Raw genomic sequence first — 9,525 nt, 5'->3', positions numbered from 1 at the left:
TAATTTTCTGATCAAATTTTCATGTCGTGTCAGGATTAAGATACAATAAAATATCTTTTCTATGGCATTAAAATCAATCAGAATGGTGCAGTAAAATCTGTACAAAACAAGCACTATAATGTGTGCCACAGATTTGGCAGAAATTGTGCGTAAGTGCGGCATCAGGGTTTAAAAATTAATGAGTACAAATAACTTAGGGATCACAGTTGTCTGCTATGTGAGGGTTTACGAGAAGCAAGCAGTGATCTGGCTGGCTTCTGCTGCTAAGTTGGTGCAGTAGGTGCTCTCGGCATGAGGAGTTTTGAAAGCATGATCATAGTAAAATGTCAAAATTTCATTCCCCTATGTTTGCTCATCAGAAAATTTACTGCCCTGAGAGTCATATTTAAAACAATCTAAACAAAAGATTAGTAGTCAATGCACCTTGTAACTTTGAAGGTAAATTTGACCTCTCCCTCACACGAACTGAATGGTGGTGGTTAAAATTGCCCCTTTAAACTTTCCGGATGGAGCTAAGATGAACAGAAGCACTTTTGGTTTCAGGCTCTGGCAAGTTTGCTCCCCCAACCACCCCTCCCCCATTCCCTCATGAAGCAAGCTTGCCCCTGCTCCTGATTCCAAGATCCCTATAAGACCCCCATGAGGCAGTCCTGGCAACTATCCCTGCTGGCAGCCACGATAGGCTTGATGTGCACAACAGAGAGAAATGATAAAAGCTCATGATAAATTTCATGCTGATATCTCTTTGAAGAAGGGAAATAAGGGCAGTGGTTTCATTTCCCTTTTTCAGTATTTCATTTATTTCTGTAAATGATATTTGGGTGTTACCTGTTTGACTGCAGAGATAACAAAGTAATTTCAAAATTCTATCACATGCTGTTATTGAATATATCTAAATATTTAAGTGATCACTCTATACTTAAATAAGCGAGAGCGTGAATAATGTCAGTGAGAAACATTTTCTGCAGAGATGAGTGGAAGACCAGCCTTATGAGAGGTTGTTTTGAACCATGTCAGTAATTATTTTGGCCAGACATGAGCCTTTATGTTAAAAACAGCAATGCAGTATAAAATCTAAACAATCTGTTTTTTTATCATTTCCTAAATAATTTTTTTATTTCAAATACAGAACTAATTATATTAGGTATTTGAGAAAGTTAAATCTACTATGTAAGTAGAAATACTGTTAAGTTTATTCTTTATTATAGACTGTTTATTTACATTTTGTTGTAAAACTTGATTACTATTTCATAACCAGAAGGGTTTTCAAACATGTTTTAAACCAATGGCTCCCTATATTAGCCAACAATAAGACTCTTGATCAGATCTTTGTATAAAAGGTGGAATCATAAGCATTTTCTTACTATAATTCATTTTCTTACCTTCTCATTTTCCTCTTGGATTGGCCTTATGCGCTGTAGGTTTATCAGCTGAGAAAACTGGAGAGCAGGAACTCACGCATCTGCAGATTCTGGCAATCTGAAACTAAAAGAAAAACTACTGGAAATACTCAACAGGTCTGATAGCATCTGCAGAGACATTACAGGTCAATAACCTTGTATCTAACTGAAAAGTTAAAGGAGAAATATGTTTTACAGTGCAGAAGAGAGGCATTGGTGTGTAATGAAATGTCTGTGACTGTGTGCAAATCAAGAGAGCGAATGATGCTAATGGACTAGGTGCTATTTGAGAGAAGGTATTGAAGGGTCCTCTTCCATCTCCTCTATTTACACGTCCCATAGAGCCAACATGTCTGAAGGAGGTGTGAACAGAAGAAATGGGGACAAAGGAGAGAGGAAAAATACTGCAATTGCTAAAAATCAGAAACAAACAAAAATACTGGGAGTACTTAGATCAGGTAGCATTAGTAGAGAGGGAGAAAAACTGAGTTAATGTTACAGGTTGATAACCTTTCTCTCACTTTATTTCATCATGAAATTGACACTGTCTCAAAGAGGTTCATGACGGAGGTGCAGAGGGTGACTATCTCACCTAATTGTTTCTTCCTCCTTTGGCTCAATGATTACCTCTGTGCCAAAGGAGCTCTGTAAGAGCTGCAGAGTGAAAAACAAATGTGGAACATGGCATAGATCCTTCCTTTCATTATGATACCACGTCATTATAGACAAATGGTTTGATTTCCTGCTGAAGGTACCATGTGGCCACAGTGAAAATGGAAGAAACATTCAAGGAGAACATAATGGAGCATAATATTTCTTCTCAAACAAAGTTATTGCCCAGGAATTAATAATTAATTTTTTTCTATGTTTCTAAGTGATCGAGTGATAAAAATAAATATTTATAAAATATGTTGAAAGGAATATTCCAAGTTAGTATATGTTTTTTTCAAGAATAGCTATCTGCAGCTAAACATTTTGGCAATTTTTTATGTGAGGAGGGGGTTGATGGTTTTCTTTGAATGACTTCCATAGTTTTCTTTGTTTCCTGGCTTTCTGGAGAAGATGAATCTCAGAGTTGTGCGCTGCATACATACTTTGATAATAGATGAACATTTGAACCTTTCAACCTTTAAAATCATCTGAGACTTCACTAAAGACAGCATTACACACTGACTTCCAGAGTCACTAGCAACACAAGCACCAATGTAATCATCTAGAACAACTTGATCTAGAACCATTCTTCAGCAATAATCAGTAACTGGGACCCAATATGGTGCTAAATCTAAAGTTGTAAACAGACTAATGTTTAATATTTCATTGAAGTAACACATCCCCTCATTAGAATAACCCCAATTCCACATCAATAGGAATCTCAATAAGTAAGACCTTTGATTAAATACCACACCTTTAGGCTAAATCAGAGTTTAATATTCCAGCTATTATCCTATTTACGTCAAGAAGCTGGACCCCCGATTAGCATCCTTTAGAGGATATATCAGCTGCGTGTGGGTTGCTTGCTAAATGGGTTCTATAATTCTTTATCCTTTAAAAAAGGTGTGTTCTTGACATTAAATACCACCTGAATATATGTGCCTGATTAGCTTCAGAGAATAGAATACACTAGCTTGTTTGTGTAGTTGGCTGTCATTGTCCACTTTGCTATGATCAAAAGTGTGCACTTTCAACATAGAGACTCCATTTTATGTTCTACTGGGTAACCGGTGTTATGTCACCTTAAGGTTTCAGGTTCATTTTTATAAAATGTTTTACCTACTTTAATTCTCCAAGAGTTCAATTGATCATGAATCAGCCACTTATTGTTTATTTAAATCTAAAATGGGGAATGGGCTGCTGCATCTCTGTAACAGGGAAGAATTTTGCATGTGTTAGAACAGTGTGTTTGCCAATGGTCACAGAGTAGTACTTGCTGCAGAGTACAGGTGGAAACTCTTAACACACCTGAAAGAAAAGTATCTTCAGAGAGCAGTCACAACTGTGACAATGTCACTTCTAAAAGTGAGCCTGAACACAACATAACAGAACAAATAAGCAGATGTAAAATTTGTGATAAATCTAGAAGAATCAGTTCTGTCACTGTGCTGTTGAAGAAAATGGCTGCTAGTTCTGAGGGATCCAATAATAGATCTTAAAAACGTCAGCTGAGAAAATTTACTTAATAAATAAGTATCGTTTGTGGCAACATAATATCAATTTCAAAGAATACAGCTCCATCTAAAAAAAATCTGACCCCAAAACATCACTCGAGCACACTCTAATCACAGGAGATGTACTCTGTTAATCCCACCCCTCATCAGCTGTGCTGGCCCATTGTAATGAATATGAAAATTAAATCCTTTTTAGCTTTGAGACCAAGAATATTTTCATCTTTGCCCTGAAGGGAAAGCTTCATACAGTTGCAGGATTACAAGGTGAAACCACAGGTCACGAGGAGACCTTTCCTTTTCTCATCAAAGAATTCAATTTCAGAGTCCAAGTCTTTTAAAATAATACATTCTTGAAACTCATGAACAGCTTTTATTCATATCTAGTATGGAAAAAAAATAAGCTCGCAGAAGACATAAAGAGGATCAGAGGTGGGGATAGAATATTATTATAATCCGCCATACTCACACATCAGCCTTTTACTGAGTAATCACAGATAAATTGAGGATTTACATATTTAAGAGGGGGAGAAAACCTCTGTATGAAAATTTTAATTCAAAGATCAGTTTCCAGGACTTTAACTCTTGCAGTCCTGGGCATCTCAAATTCTCTTTAGTGATGCGTCAATGTTTTCTCCTTCTGTTCCACAATGAAGTATAACTTTTCTGCAGAAAAAGAACTTGCATGTGTATTTTTCTTAATTGTGTGGACCATTTAACCTTTCATTGTTTACAAATGATTGCAGCTTTGATCTTGTCATGGATGATACCCTAAATATTGGAATCAGCTTGCCATCAATTAAAAATTATATGATAAGTAGCTTCTGTTCTTTTAGATTTTGTGTGGAACAATAGGATGTGGATTGAGGATACAAAGAGATATACAGAGCCAATGAGCACTAATGCAGCAGTTGATTCAAGGCCCAACACATTGTCAACTGTGAATATTAAGACCATGATACAGAGTCGATATTAAGGTATAAACTAATAGTCTTATCTCACTGTTGATTATGTGATATTTTTGAATACACCTTTATTATTCCACTGCCATCAAATGCTTACCATGGCAACTTGTGTGTATATTCCTTAAAAACTTCATAATTGGTCAAGAAGCAGATCATAAGCAATCTTACGTTTAATCCTTCCTATTGTGGTTATGAAAATGAAAATCAGTTGCTAAGCCTTCATTTATGCATATTGATCACAGTATGCGTAATAAAATACAAAACCTACAAGCTCTACCCTTAACATGACAAGTTTTTAATATTTTCTATAAAGCCTGAAAGCTTTTTGAATCATGTGTCCTGGTCTTAGTAAGGATAATTTATCACTATAAAATGCTAGGAATTTTCACTTCAGATCCTGCTGTTTATAAAATAGGGGGCACTGATTTACTATAGCAAAATGGAATAGCAAGTGGTTTTTTCACAGGTGCTTTTTCAATATTTTAAATGATATTTGTAGTTCCAGCAGCAGAACTGATCATTTCATTGCTCTCTCCTGTTTACTACCCTCGAGAATAAAGAGCAAGATTGAAGGAAACAGAGAACAGAAGTCTACTCTGGCTATTCCTGACTTAAACTGCTGCTTGGAGGTTCTTCATGGTTCTTCATGGTACCATGGTGTCAGAGTAGAAGAGACCATTATAGCATGAGCCTGAAACACAGAGCTCTTTGCATGGGCACTGCACACCGATTGGAAAAAAAAACAGATCATTTTCAAAACTAATTCGGCAGCAAGTTTGCCCCCAATAGCATGTTTATGGAAAAGTAATTTCTGAGTGTAAAGCTTAGTTTTTTTTTATGTAGAATTGTAAATGTCTAGATAGGTTTGCTCATTAAGCTTTATCCCTGGCTCAGAAGGCTGAGGCTTAATATCCTGTGATATGCATTGCTCATGTCCCCTCGCAAACACAACTTTTCTCTCTTGGCAATGATCTGTACAATGGCTAGTTCTGTGGCCAGGCATTCTTTTAATTGTGTTCTGTGTGTCTTCCCTCAATATCTTTTCCCATCTCCAGCCTTTCCAGATCTCAGGCATTCATGTATATACCCCAAAATCTCCACACAATCTGGCCACGGTGCTCTCCCACACTAATGGGAGATCCTGCCGACTCCTGTGAAACCTCAGGATTTCCCAGTTCCATTTTCAGTCTTCCAAAACCTCAGCTCTCCTCTGGATCACCCTTCTGCCCACTTCCCTCGGCTGCCACACCACCAGAACACAAGTGCCCAGTGTTGTTACCAGAATGCATGAAAGCTTTTGCTTTGGTGTCAGACACTGGAAAATGGCTTCCTGTATTATCTCAAGGCGTCTTTCACCTCTCTCCTATTCCTACCTTCTCTCCGGCTTACCTGTCATCTTCCCAGTGTCGCTGGACTTGTATTATTTCCCCACTCAGCCCTATACACACACAGAATGCTGGAGGAACTCAGCAGGCCAGGCAGCATCAAGGAAAAGAGTAGAGTCGATGTTTCAGCCCGAAACCCCCACCACCCCTACATCATTTGCCAATACAGATACCTCTGACCCTGAAACTGCATTAAAGACCCCATAGTCATGTTTCTCTAGAGGGTTAAATCCTCATTTGAATTCTCAGAAATAACTGGGTAATTTTTATTTTATTGTTTAAATGCCTATCTTTAGTACCCACTAGAGTTACTACAGATTCTTGAGCAAGACAAGGTTAGAAGTTTGTTTGTTCATTATGCGACATGTCATAAGACATAGGTGATCATGGTGTTTCCATGACCATGACAGCCCTCGGCAAATTTTTCTGCAGAAGTGGTTTGCCATTGCCTTCTTTTGGACAGAGTCCTTACAAGACGTATGACCCCAGCCATTATCATTACATTATCACTACTCTTCAGAGACTGCCTGGCATCTGTGGTTGCATAACCAGGACTTGTGATATGCACCAGCAGCTCATAAGGTCATCCAGCATCTGCTCCCATGACTTCATGTGACCCTGACAGGTTGCAGGGGGGTGGGGGTGGAGTCGCTAAGTATGGTGTTACACCTTGCCTAAGGGTGTCCTGCAGTCTCGTTGAGGGAAGAAGCATCTTACACCTCTTTTGGTAGAGACGCATCTCCACCCTACCACCACAAAGATTAGAAGAGTAACTTCTAAAAGACAATCCCTTTCAGTATTAATTTTCCCAAAGCCCTTACCTCCCACATTAACATATTTGAGATGGCTAATAAGAGGGCTCCACAAGTGTAATCATGGAACTAATGCCTGTAGAGCTCGGTAGTAGAAACTCCTGCTGCTAAATCTGTCAAGCAGATATGCTGTTTTCTAAATCTCTCTACTTACTTGGGGGAAAATGACAAATAATAAAGAACTCTAAAAATTCAGTATCCAGGTGACACAGCTATAATAAGAAGTTTCTGAAGGAAACATAAATTATATGCCTGCCACACAAATGAAGCTTGCATCTGACCACACAGCATGAATTTTACATCAAGCCCCTGCACCAGTATGCAAGAGGCTTATTAGTATCATGTTTTAGAGTGGGAACGTGAGCTCCAAAAGAGAACACATTGGGAGAGAATTACTGGGAGCATATTTTTCCTTGATGAAATGTATATAACCCTTCAGTTAAAGGGCATTAGTTCACTTTCATTGGAATTACCAAATCTACTCAGGGAACCTTCATTATGATATTAAACAAGATTTAATAATTGAAAGTGACTTGTAGTGATGATCATGAGAACTAATCAAGCAAGCTTCTATCACTCTCGCTGTAGCATGTTCACTGGATTTCTGTAAAACTCTTTCATGTTAGGATTCCTTGAAGTGATTTTTTTTTGAAAGATCTGAGCAAAAGGTAGTTACATTTTTTTGAAAAGCAAAGTTCATCCACTTTCTCTTTATTTCAGGCATTTTAAAAAGTTCTTTTCCTGACATGGCATATTCTTTTTAATGTACTGGGGTTTAAATGCCACATTGTTGCGCTTGTTTCTCAGCCAAGAAGCAGGCACGACAATAAGGAAAGCGAGCAATATTTTAGCCTGGAGTTAAGGTGCTCTTGCCAAGGCCAATGCTAAACGTCTTGTCCTCTGATGGTTATTCTAGGTGGCCTTGTTGTCTGCCTGTGGGGATTGCAGCATTAATTTAAATATTAACATGATGGTTGTTGCTGAATAAGGGCTGTTGGCTAAATTTAGGTGTCTAGCTTGTCCCACTGGCTTCTGCAATGTCACTTTTCCCCTGAGTAGTAGCTTGAGGACCTTCTAACACTGAGATTTTCACCCCTGATACTAATAACCCGAGCAAGAAACTGGCTACCAGAAGTGAACTGGAGGTTAATCTTAGCAAGGCTCCTTAAGATATTTTGATGTATTTCTGTGCCTACTTCCATGTTTTGCAACTGGCTGATTATTACCTGGTTTGAGGTTATATTAGAAGAGAATTTTCTGAGTACCAAATAAGATACCCTATAAAGATATAAAGTACTTGTTTATCCATTCACTCATTTTGCAGGGAAGATCAGCATTTATTCCCTTGTGAAAATGGCTTTGAGGTGCTACCTTGAACTGCTGCAGTCCTTCTAATGATGGCATTCCCTCAGTGCTTTTGGAGAGGAAGATCCAGGAGGCAGATCTAGTAGCAATGGAAGCCTGGTAGTAGGAATGGCAACCAATTTTTAATCGATGCACCATAGAAAGCATCCCACCTGGATGTATAACAGCTTGGTATGGCATCTGTTCTGCATGTGACCACAAGAAACTGCAGAGAGTTGTGGACATAGTTCACCTCATCACAGAAACCAACCTCCCTTCTATGGACTCTGTCTATACTTCTCACTGGCTCAGTAAAACAACCAGCATAATCAAAGAGTCCGCCCTCTATACATTCTTTCTTCTCCCCTCTCTCATCAAACGTAAGATACAAAAATCTGAAACACATACCTTCAGGTTCAAGGACTACTTCTCCCCAACCTTTATAAGACTATCAAGTTCAAAGTTCAAAGTACATTTATTATCAAAGTACCTATAAATTATACAACCTTGAGATTTGTCTCCTTACAGGCAGCCACAAAACAAGGAACTGAAAGAGCCCATTAAAAAAAGACTAACACCCAAAGGGGGGCGGGGGGGGGGGCAGAGACAGAGAGAGAGACAGAAGAAAAACTGAAATCATGCAAACAATAAAAGCAAGCAACAGCTTTCAGAATGAAAGATCCATAGACACGAAGCCCAGAGAGGCCCTCAGCCTAAGCTACATTTCATCACACAGTGGAGCAAATCGTTGCAGAGCTCGCAGACATGAAGCCCGGAGCAGACCACAGCCTCACGGAGAGCGGAATAAGCGTTGTGGACCAGTGAGTAGAACTGGCTCGACCCTCGTCTCTAGTTAAATGGTTCCTTAGTACAGTAAGATGGACGCTTGACCTCACAATCTATCTAATTATGATATTGCACTTTATTGTTTACCTGCACTGCACTTTCTCTGCAAGTTTTACACTAATATACCGCATTCTTATTGTTTTACCTTTACTTTACCTCAATGCATTGTGTAATGATTTGAACTGAATGAACAGTATAATAAACCAATACCGAAACTAAAACCTGCTGGTGGCGGTCTTCATATGCACCCACTGCCCTTGTTTTTCTTGATGACAGGGGCTGCAGGCTCCTGGAGAAGCCCAAGTGCAATTTTTGTCTGCAACTGTCAATCTGCACCATGGTGGAGGGAATGAAGGTGCAGGGTTATGGATGGAGTACCAATCAAATGAGTTGTTTTTACCTTGATGGTGCTGAACTTCCTGAGTGATGTTTGGAGCTGCGTACAACCAAGCACGTCTAGTGTGTTCCTTACCATCCTGATTTGAGTCTTGTAGATCATGGAAAGGCCTTGGGGTGTCAGGGGTCGAGTCATTTGCCGCATGATTCCTAGCCACAGCATTTATGGCTTACGTGTTTGAATTTCTGATCAATGGAGAATCCGGCATGGAATG

This window comes from Mobula birostris, chromosome 8, assembly GCF_030028105.1.
Source record: "Mobula birostris isolate sMobBir1 chromosome 8, sMobBir1.hap1, whole genome shotgun sequence".
Taxonomy (NCBI): domain Eukaryota; kingdom Metazoa; phylum Chordata; class Chondrichthyes; order Myliobatiformes; family Myliobatidae; genus Mobula; species Mobula birostris.
The sequence above is the reverse complement of the archived record's forward strand: the minus strand, read 5'-3'. Positions refer to the sequence as shown.